The sequence below is a fragment of the Hibiscus syriacus genome, unplaced genomic scaffold (assembly GCF_006381635.1).
Source record: "Hibiscus syriacus cultivar Baekdansim isolate YM2019G1 unplaced genomic scaffold, ASM638163v2 tig00110450_pilon, whole genome shotgun sequence".
In the NCBI taxonomy this organism is placed as follows: Eukaryota; Viridiplantae; Streptophyta; class Magnoliopsida; order Malvales; family Malvaceae; genus Hibiscus; species Hibiscus syriacus.
Genome location: NW_024062743.1, coordinates 5,368,620 through 5,380,201, shown reverse-complemented (window position 1 = coordinate 5,380,201; position 11,582 = coordinate 5,368,620).

The following is an 11,582-nucleotide window of genomic DNA, read 5'->3' as shown; positions in this document are numbered from 1 at the left end:
GTCTGAACCAATAAGAAAATATATGTCTATCAGTATATGCACGTTCTTCAGCATCATCTGGTAGCATTGTATTACTGAGCTTCCCAAAGCTCACTCTGTCGTTCACCTTTTCAGGTTGCAAGAATCCTATCAGTGCATCTATCGACATCAGTAAGGGAATTCTTCCGGTGTTGCTTGCAGAGTATGGTACATGTGATTAGGGGTATTGTAGTTTGTATTTTGTTTTTATATCCGATTCTGAAAATCTATTTTATTTCTGAATACTGATAATTTTATTTTGTATTCATAAATCATTTTATGAGTTTACATGTTTTAATAAAAAAATTAATATTTTCTAAGATTTTTACGGTGGGTCGCTCTGGTGGCCCTAATGTGACACCCCGGATCGGGTCACCCGCATCGGTCTAAGGGGGTTTACATTTAGTGGTATCAAAGCTTAGGTTGAGTTAAACATTTCAAGATTGACCGGATGGTCGAATGTCAAAATATGTTTGATCAGTACATGCCCCTAGACTACAATAGTACCTCTTTGAGTCGGAACTCCAAGGTCGAGTTCTTCTCTGTAATGAGCTAACTTAAGTTTTCTATCTGTTAGGGCTCTACCTCTGCATAAATGACTATCAATAATGTATGTCTAAATTTTGTAAAATATCTCACGAGTAATGTGAGAGTTACTTATCCGAAAACTTTTGACCCGACTCTAAAATGGAATTAGGATATGTTACCGCTTTAAGAACCTATTCTCGTAACCCAGACTGAATTGATTCCACAAGGATAAATTTGTTCTGATTCTTTTATTGGAATGAGGGAGAGTTTTGATGAAAATGTATACTCAGCTAGTTAAAGATTAGTATATGACCTGTACTTCTGTAAAAGCTACTAGAAGATATAGAAGAACTGATAGAAGCCTCATTTCTGTAATTCTGTGACATGAATGAATTTCGAGGACAAAATTCTTTTAAGAATGGGAGAATTGTCACACCCCAATTTAGGGGTCAAATTATATGTTTCTGAAGCTTATAGTCAGTTTTAGAATGTGCATGAAATTCAGGGACCCAGTCCTGAATTTACCCATTTTTCTTATATGTTGAAAATAAATTCCCCTCCCCCGTGCAATCTATTTTCCCATAATGTTTTCCCTAATTTCCTTTCCTGTTAACCCTCCTTTGAAGCTTTGATCTCCACAACCAACCGCTGTTCGTAGATCCAAAACCACCAATAGACTCACCATTGAATGGAAAACAAAACCCGACCTTTATCTTGTCGTGAATCGGCATTGTTAGTCGTAAAACTCAATCGAAAGCTTCGATTTTAACTTCATTGTCGTTGGTTTTTCATCGATTTCGGTCGATCTGGCTACCCGTTTATTATACCTCCTACACCATCGAACTCACCATCAATGTGCGCTCAAAACTTGACCAAAATCATCACACCGTTGTGGTTCCATTGTCCTTACTAGTCCATCACCGTCGGATAAGTTGGTACGTTTTAAAATTCTACAATCTGTTATGTTTTGATGACAATAACACTTGCACGAGACTCCCGACATGTTGATCTATAAATCTGGAAAATTTCATGCCGAAACAATGACCAGAGCCGCTGCTCGCGTCGCCCTCTTCGCGTGGTCGTCGTCTACCAGCAGTTAACCGGCTAGACCGATCCTGTCCGAGCTTAGCAGAGCCGAGTCGTTGAGCTGCCTACGAGTTGATCGTCGTTAACCAGACCATTGACTGTCGTTGACCGACCGTTCACTTTTTTTTAGTACACCTATCTGATTTTTTGACGTCCTGAGTCCATTTTTTAGGTCTGTTTTACCAAATTCAAACCCGATAAGTTGTTTTTCACTAATTAATCACATGATTCAATCCAATTTTCACAATTAAGCTCCATTTTTTATGAAATTTTTGTTGTTATGTATTTGAGGAATTATTGAAAGTTGAATTAAAGATCGAAGGCATTTGAATGGAATTTAAATGGTCGATTAATATGGCATATAAATCGAGGTAATACATTACTACCTTTTCATGCTTATGGAACATGTCAGTATTGGTAAATGCATGAATAAGAAATTGTTTGATCTCATATGTGTAGGTAGGTAATTCCTACACTCGATACGAACGTGATAAAAAGTCGATAACTGAATAAAATTTTGATGGCTTGTAGAAGAAATTACAAGTTTGATAAGGAATAATTTCAAGTTCAGAGATTATTTGGAAAAACACTTAATTCTAGGATCTCTAAATTCTATTTATCATTGTTAAAAGTTTTAATACCGAAGTTACTTGGTTAAGGAATTACGAAAATGCCCTTGAGAGGTAAAAATAGTCCAAGTTGACTTTAAATGAGAAAGTACTCTAAGAATTAGTACCTAGCCCGATAAATTACAGATTTAATTGTTAAGATCCTGTCTTTGTACAGAAAATTTCTTATCTGAGAAGGTACTTGACCCGAAAATACCTGAAGAATAATTTATTGGTGCTCTTTTTTCATAACTGTTAGAAATGAATCAAATAGATGATAAGTTTGAATTAATAATAAAATCGGATAGAACGAAAGGATTGAAAACACTGTATCTGTAAAATGATCAAAATACCCCTGAATGGAAATGACCCAAGAATATCACCAAGCCCAGGAATGATTGGATATCCTCAAGCTCTAAAATGACTGCAATAACATTGAGTATAAAAATGACCAAAATACCCTTATAACCTAGACTAAGTAAATGTCTTGGATTAATTAAGGAATTCAAACAAACATGGTGTTGTGCTACCTTTAAAAGTTATGAAACACAGATTAAGTGAGTTGATCAACCCTAACGATATGTCAGTACCTGAATAACATAGATATCACTTGAATACGTATTCTTCTTCTCAAGTTTGGATCGATGATAATTCTGGAAGTACTCATTACAACTCAACTCTAGATCACATTCGGTACTAAGAAGTGGATATTCGATGATTAAGTAAGTGATTTGGATAAGTCTGGGAACTTGGATGAAGTTACATGATGTACCATCCCTATGGGTTATGAACCACAAATCAACTACATCGATATTTCCTTATATAGTTGAAACGTGAGAATGAAATAAAGACCATTGGAATATATGTTTGTCTCCTTAAGATATGATCATTAGTGGAGTCAATAGAGCTGTTATTGTGTAAAAACAATTAATAAAATAGTTGGGAGCATATGGTGCATCGATGCATAGGCTTTGTGCATCGGTAAACTATGTGTAAAATTCAAATATTTCGACCGTTGGAAGAATTAGTGCATCGGTACACTAGGGTGTGCATCGATGCATAAATTTGCTTCGATGTTTCAAAAATAGCTGGGGTGCATCGATGCATGACTTGTGCATCGGTGCACAAAATCAATTCGATGTTTTAATAAAATCCAGAGTGCATCGATTCATGGCTGTGCATCGGTGCATAAATTGTATTCGAAATGGGTGTGCATCGATGCTTCAAATAAGTGCATCAGTACATCCCTTTATAAAATTGTTTTTTGGCTTGATTTTGGTTCGAAATACTTTGTGAAAAATTGTTTCAAAAATATTTTAAGTATAAAACACAATTTTACACTTTAGTAAGGATTGAATTTGAACTTTGAAAGACTTGGAGTAATATTTTAATATTCGAATAATTGTATCGAATATATTTATAAAATCTTAAAATTCATTTATCTTAATTTTTTATATCAAAAATCAAAATATTTTCAACAAAAGGTTCGGGAACATTCATGTTGGTATGCTTGAGGCATTTGAATTTATTTCTTGATTTTTATCCTTTCCATGATTGCCATGACTTTGTAAGAATTCTAATTTCCTCATTTCAAGCCCCAATTTTGTTCATTTACAAGCATCTTATAAGTAGGTTAACATAGTTCAAAAGAAAACAAAATTTGTTTTTGGTATTACTTTAAATTGATCTTTTAAAGTGCATGGGACCCGAAGTAGCCCAAAACCTTGATAATTGTGTTCATTTATTAAAGAGTGTATGTCAAGGAATGATATGTGAGTTGAATTCATGTACATAACTACGTGGGGATAGCTATTTGATCCTTATCAAAGACGTCTCTCGGAGATGTTTGGATCATGGAAAATAACAAGTTGATTTTTTGAGAAGAATGAAGATCTTAGAAGCTGTTGAGGCTTATTCTACATCTTAGAAGCCGATAAGGCTTATTCTACATCTTAGAAGCTATTGAGGCTTATTCTACCTCAAATAAGAGTAGTATAGGAGTAAGGGAGATAATCTCTAACCCTTGGAACAAAATCCTGACAGATTAAAAAACTCAAGAGAAGAACTTCTCAAACTTTATTGTGACATCATCAACATCAGTAATAGATCATGAAGCAGGCAGTCACCTCAATAGAAAGGCTTGGGGTTTTTGATAAAACAATGTAAGAGTGCGACCAATCTAGGATGAATTTTGACACCCAAATAGGGATGAGTCATGAAAGTACCCACTTTAGGGCATGACCATAAACCCAAATCATGTTAAGGTAACAAGGTTCAGACCAAGAAGACATTGAGAATGAGTCTCATAACTTGAAGTGTCAGGATCAGACCCTGAATATGAGCATATCTTACCTTGTAAAGAAAATGGATCAAGTATCAACTAACGATAGAATCACAGAAAAACAACTCTGACAGCGCAATTGAGTCAAGGAAAGAAAGGGTCATCACGGTCATATTTCTGATCGTAGCAAGAATTCAAGAGAGAAAGCATTTCCTCCGAATTGAAGTCAAAAAACAAAGACCACAAGATGATCAGGCTGATCTTTAAAAGAATGCAAGCTTGAAATCATAAGTTGGTATACTAATATCTGAGTAAACCCTAGAAAAAAAAGATCAAGGAAAGAATACCTGGTTTTCCACTTTTGAGTCAAAGGAAAACTGAATCAACATTTGTATGTGCATGAGAACATCATTTGCATAGAAGAAAATGCATAACCTTGCATTCACATTTCACATATAAACATATGTTTTTACAGATCTTCCCATGAAAATAGAAGATTCATGATATCAAAATCCCAACAACTAGAAGCTAGAATTCAAACCTCAAATGCAGAGAATCATGTTTAGGGAGGCAGACTCCCATATTCGATGGCTGTGAGACAAGTTTCCACAAGAAAAATCGATATTCAAAGAATACCTTGAAATCCAAATCTTCAAGTATGATTTTTAAAATTTTCAAATATACTAACAAGTGGTAATGTTTAATTTCTAAATTTGATATTCTCAAAGACAAGAGAAGCTAATCGAACTCGATTCAATCTTCCCTAAGTGACAGTGAAGTGAATTAACATCCCCATATTGATTTTCTCTCAAAAATAAGTGAAACAAATCCCTCTCTTTCAAGATTTAATATTCCCTGAGTAACTGTGGAACAATTCTTCCTTGATTCAACCATCCCTAAAGGATAGTGGAATGAATCAACGCCCCCAAATCTGATTTGCCCTCATGAAAAAGTGAAACAGGTCCCTCTCTTTCAAGATTTGATATTTCATGAGTAACAGTAGAACATATATGCCTCGATTCAACCTTCTCTGAGTGATAGTGGAATGAAGCAACATCCCTAGATATGATTTTCCCTAAAAAAGAAGCTGAACATATCTCTCTCTTTCAATATTTGATATTCCTTGAGTAACAGTGGAACAAGTTTGCCTCGATTCAATCTTCCCTTAGTGATAATGAAATAAACCAACGTCCCCAAATATGATTTTCCGTCAAGAAAAAGTGGAACAGATCCCTCTCTTTCAAGATTTGATATTCTCTAAGTAACAGTGGAATGAGTCTGCCTCGATTCAATCTTCCCTAAAGGACAGTGGAATAAATCAACATCCTCATATATATTTTCCCTCAAGAAGAAGCATAACATAACCCTCTCTTTCAAGATTTGATATTCCCTGAGTAACAGTGGAACAAGTCTGCCTTGATTCAATCTTCCCTAAAGAACAACATGGAGTCGACTGGACCAAAAATCATTGTCTCTTCGTCTTTGCCCTTTTCTTGTTAACATAAGAATGGGCAAAAAGGGGGCAACTGTCAACAATAGTTTTCGTCTGGTTATCTATTATTATTATTATTTCTATTATTATTATTAATTTTTATTTTATTTTTACATACCAAAATACAATAAACTCAATCGGGCCACCAATCTGACCCGAGCCAACAGAGTAAACCCGACCCATAAGCAAGTCGGCTCAGTACTGAAGCCCAACAAGTCAAGGCCCAAATCTAACCCTAATCTGTTAGGGTCTCTAAACCCTAGCAGACGCTGCCACTAGAGTCAATCAAATATGCCTCTCATCTCCTCCAATCCTAGTCCAACTTCCACAGTTGTTGCCACCAACTGAGCCCCCTGCTTTGTCAGGAACACAAATCATCACTCAAACAACAAATCCATACTCACACGCCATGCAAAAATCATTTTTTTGTAATGATTGCATATCAAAAAATAGACAAAAATCTGTAAATTCGGGATATATAAGAACCTTGAACAAATCTTGTAAAGTCTCCACTTTCGGTTGGGAAAAAAGCAATAAAACAAAAAAAAATTGAAACAGTCAAAAGGTATTTTTTCTTTGTTTTGTTTTCCATTATTCGAAGCAAAATAAAAGAACAACTACTTGCATGTGAAAAAAAGGGTAGAATAGTTTACCTGAGGGGGGAGTTCGAATCGGAGGGGGCCAATTCGTCATTTTGGATCTTGTGAGGAGGCCCAAAAGTCAAAGGGTCAGGGCTTGTGTTCGGGGTGTTTAGGGCAATTTCTAGGCTAAATTTTGTGTCTAGGGTTGTAGATCTAGGCTTTTAGGGCATTTTGGGTTGACTTGGAAACTCCAACCACCGTGTGCGGTGACCCAAACGGTGACCGACCGAGGGAATTTGAGAGAAACAAAAAACGGGAAAAGGGTTTTTTTATAAATCGGTTGCAAATGAAAAAGAAACATATGTTTGTATATATAGGAAAGTTTCGGGGGAAATCACATTTAGGTCCCTGACTTTAGGCGTGTTTTTGCAGAATGGTCCTGTGTGGGGACCATTTTCATAATTTACCCATTTATGTTTGTACCTTGTAATTTTTTGTTTAATTTCTATTCAGTCCCCGACTTTTAGCGTGTTTTTTCATATTAGTCACCTGTAGAGATTCTTTTGTAATTTATCCACTTTTATACATGTTATATATTTTTTTGTTTAATTTATATTTAGTCCCCTGACTTTTAGCGTGTTTTTTCATTTTGGTCATGTATAGTGACATTTTTAATTTTTTAATGCTTAGGGACTAATTTAGTAATTTCTCCTTTTTTATTTCAAATGTATATTTTAGGCTAGGAAAAATAGAATATTTAGGAAATAGTCCATGTAGTTTATTCATGTTTTTATTTCGAATCCGAATTTGTTTTTTATTTATTTTTATTTGTCCATGCAATTTAAATTTATTTTGATTTAGTTCTCATGTTTTATTTATTTTTATTCTTTGTTATTTTAGCACTTAATATGGAAAATGCTCATTTTAGTCACTTGTATACTTTATTTTATTTTAATTTTGGCATGATGGTCTGATTGTTTATGTTTTAGTCCTATTTTTATTTTATTTTAATTTTTGCATGTTGCTTGCATGATTAGTTGATTTTAGTCCTAATTAATTTTTCATGTTACCCTCATAAGCATCACTTGACTCGAATCGAAATAAATTGACTAAGTGTGATATTCGTTTATTTTAATATTGTCGTAAAGTGACTGACTTGACGTAAAAGAAGGTTACTTTCGATAATTTTAAAGCGAAAGTAAATCCCATTTAGTGACATAAACTAAATTGAAATCATTTTAAAATTAGGGAATTGGGAAAATGAACATGTTCTTTTAATTAATTTCATTAAGAAAATACTATTAGATCAAATCTAAGGTCTCATCTCAAGGTATTTAAATAATTGAACATCATTGTTCTCATTAAATATTGGTAAAATAAATAATTAATTATTTGCTTGATATGCTTTTAATTTGCATTATTTTTTTCATGTGTTTTCCAATGTGTTTTCAAAATAATAACATTCGAATTGATATTTAGAATAATAATATTTTTCATTTTGGTTGGAGTAATAAATGAATGTTTTAAGGCATGAGAGGTCATTTATTCTCGATTAGAAATAATTAGATATCATTGTTTTCTCTCTTGAAATTATTTTGGGTGTTGTTATTTTGAATTAATAATGAACTTTATAATGAAATTTTAATATTTCTTTATTTCGTTCAGAGTAAAAATCCATTGATTTAAGGTATAAGAGACCGATTCTTCGCAATAGGAAATAATTAAATATTATCATGTCCGTCCAAAAGTTCAAAGAATATTGTTTTTAGGGGATCTTAAATTAAATTAGACTCAAACTCGTAAATTTCATTGCAAAGACAATTAATAAATCGACTAGGTACCGATTTAGAGTGTTGTGTGGGTGTTAATCCTTTCCCATACGTAACCGACTCCCGGACTCAAATTTTGGTAACGCAAACCGCAAGTTTTCTATTTTAATTAAAATTAATATTTTATTAAAATGGAAAATACGCTTTTTGGGTGCTCAATCACACTCTAATCAAATATTGGTGGTGACTCCTCGAACCACCTTTTATCATTAACATGTCACAAAATTATTTCGAAATGAGGCCCCCTTTTTTCCCTTCGAATAAAAACCATTTCGACATCTACAAAATCAAGTTAGAGTCAACGGCGCTAAAAATGTGATGTGCCTTTGACTAGTTCCAGCTAGAAGTTCCATTGTGCTTAAAATGCCATGCATGTAACTTCTACGCACAAATAGATGACTAATCTCCAGTAAGGGAAACTAACTTCAACCCACCCATTTATCTTTGGTCATATGGATGTAGCTATTCTATCCAGTTATCCTATCCAACTATCCAATACAATGCACCTGAAAAAGACTGAATAGTTTTGTGAATACTTTTCCACGCATAGGATCTATTGTGACCAACAGAAGCACAAATTATATCACCATTTGGATAGTGATTTTCTTTCCATACATGTGCTAACAAGCAATTTGGGTGTTGAATTAACTGCCATACTTGTTTACCAAGAATTGCCAAGTTAAATAACCGTATATTATGAAAACTAAGCCCCCCTTAGATTTTCGGTGTACAGATTATAGGCCATGCCACTAACGGCTAACCACGCTCAAAAAACTTCCCGATCCACCAAAAGCGTCGCATGATGCCAGAGGCCTGATTGAGTAAGTGCTCAAGGAAAACATAGCAAGACATCGCATGTTGCGGTAAAGCCTGAGCAACATATTTTAAAAAAAAACTTCTCTACCCCCATAAGATAACAATGGCTTTGTCTATCCAGTAACTCGTGCATAAACCTTATCCCTCAGATATCCAAATGTACGAGTTTTATTTTTAGCTATGTGAAGCAAAAGTCCTAGATAATGACCCAAGCAGTCGACTACCTTGATACCTAGAATATTCACTATTTGATTGTGGTGCTCTCGAATTGTGTATGGACTAAAATAGAGGATGGATTTATCCAGATTCACGCGTTGACTAGAGGCAGCCACATATATATTTACAATCTCTTTAATATGATTAGCCTCACTTGTAGAATTCTTTAGGAAGACCAGACTATCAACAACAGGGGACCTCGTAGAGAGGCTCTAACCCCTTTGATCAAACTAGTCACTTGCACTTTATGAAATAGAGAAAATAGACCTTGAGTGACAAATAAAAAGAGAAAAGGAGATAATGGGTCCCCTTATCTTAAACCACTTGAAGGGGTGAATTCATGGGTGAAAAAAGCCATTGACCTAAGCCGAGAATATGACTATTGTGATGCACTTCATTATCAAATTAATGAAACCAAAAATGAACCCTAGTTTAGTCATTACGACTTTTAGAAAACTCTATTCAATACTATCATATGCCTTTTCAATATCAAGTTTCAACGCGACTCCTTTGTTTATCTCATTCGTTCCAGAATTCATATAATGTAACAACTCCTGGGCTACTAGAATATTATCAGATATCTATCGCCTCGATAGAAAAATTGCTTGATTATCACTTATGAATAATTGCATGGATTCTTTTAAGCGATTAACTAGTACTTTGGATACAATCTTATAAATGACATTGCATAGGCTGATGGGTCATATGTGTTTCATATGCTTGGGTTCCTCGACCTTTGGAATTAACACCAGTACCAATTGATTCACCAAGGACATATCCATCTCACCTTGGAGAAGTTGTAGACATAGTCAAGCACATCATCTCCAATAAAGTTCCAATTCAACCGAAAAAAGCTAGTCGGAAGACCGTCAGGTCCTGGTGCCTTCCGAGGATTAATGTCCTTAAACGCAGTTATAACTTCTTCCATGGTAAACGATTTACATAAAATAGCATTTATGCTCGGTATTATAACTTCCTCAATTGCATCCAGAACATGATCATTTGATATAGGATTAAATGAAGTGAAGAGTTGTTGGAAGTGCTCAACAACGGTAGTCTTCATATCGTGTATGCTACTCATCCATATACCAGCATCATTGAAAAGGCCATTGATACAATTCTTTTTCTCCCGTTGAGTAGAACGCGCATGGAAAAATCTCGTATTACGATCACCTTGGGCAAGCCATTGAACTCTTTATCCAATAAGTGCTTAAGCTTAGTCTTAGCAGCACGTAGCTTAACCATTTGATGATCACTTGAATGCGCATTCAAGCCTATATATTAATTTGTTTCCATAATACTTTGATCCAAACTTTATTGTTCTTGACACGATCCCTTTGCCACTCCTTTAAGGACTCACCTACAGCAGCAATTTTGGACAAAGCATTGCCATTCGTTGTCACCCATGCATCTTGTACCTTTGAGAAACAAGCATTTTCATAAGCCACTACAAGAAAATATACCTTTAATGACACACGAACGATGACACACGCTAATTTATGACTTGCAAAACATGTGTCATAAAAAATGTCATGTTTTTTAAAATCTGAACGATTTATGACTTACAATAATGTGTGTCATATTTAATAGTCATAATCCAAAAAATTTACAAAACACGGAGTACAGTTTTAATTGTGTGTCATCTGTAAAAGTCATATTTTAATTTTTCCCCATTTTTTCATCTTTCCCACTTCCTCTCCCTCAATAGTTCACGCCGCATGCTTCTCCATTTTTCTCTTTGCAACCTCCCACTGGTTTGGCCTTCACCACAACACAGAGAAGAGGGAGTCAAAATTCAAGGGTTTCCATAGGTATTCCTCGTTCTCTATTTCGCAATTCAATTGTAAACCACTTTATTTCGCCCCAAATAACTCGCTTGCTAACGGGAAAAAAGAAAGAAAAATCGCTAAGCTCGGTTTCCCTGTTTCCATGGAGATCTAGGGTTTCCAATTGTTTCCCAGCTAAAAATCGAATTTCCTTGTTCACATTTTCAATTACTTACTATAAGTAAGTTTCTGAGCTCATTTATGTTGGTTGTATTCTTTTAAAGCTCATTACATTTGATCTGCGCGGAGGCTTTGTTTAAGCTACGTTTGGTTATGCGAAGAAAAGAAGATGGAGTCAGTT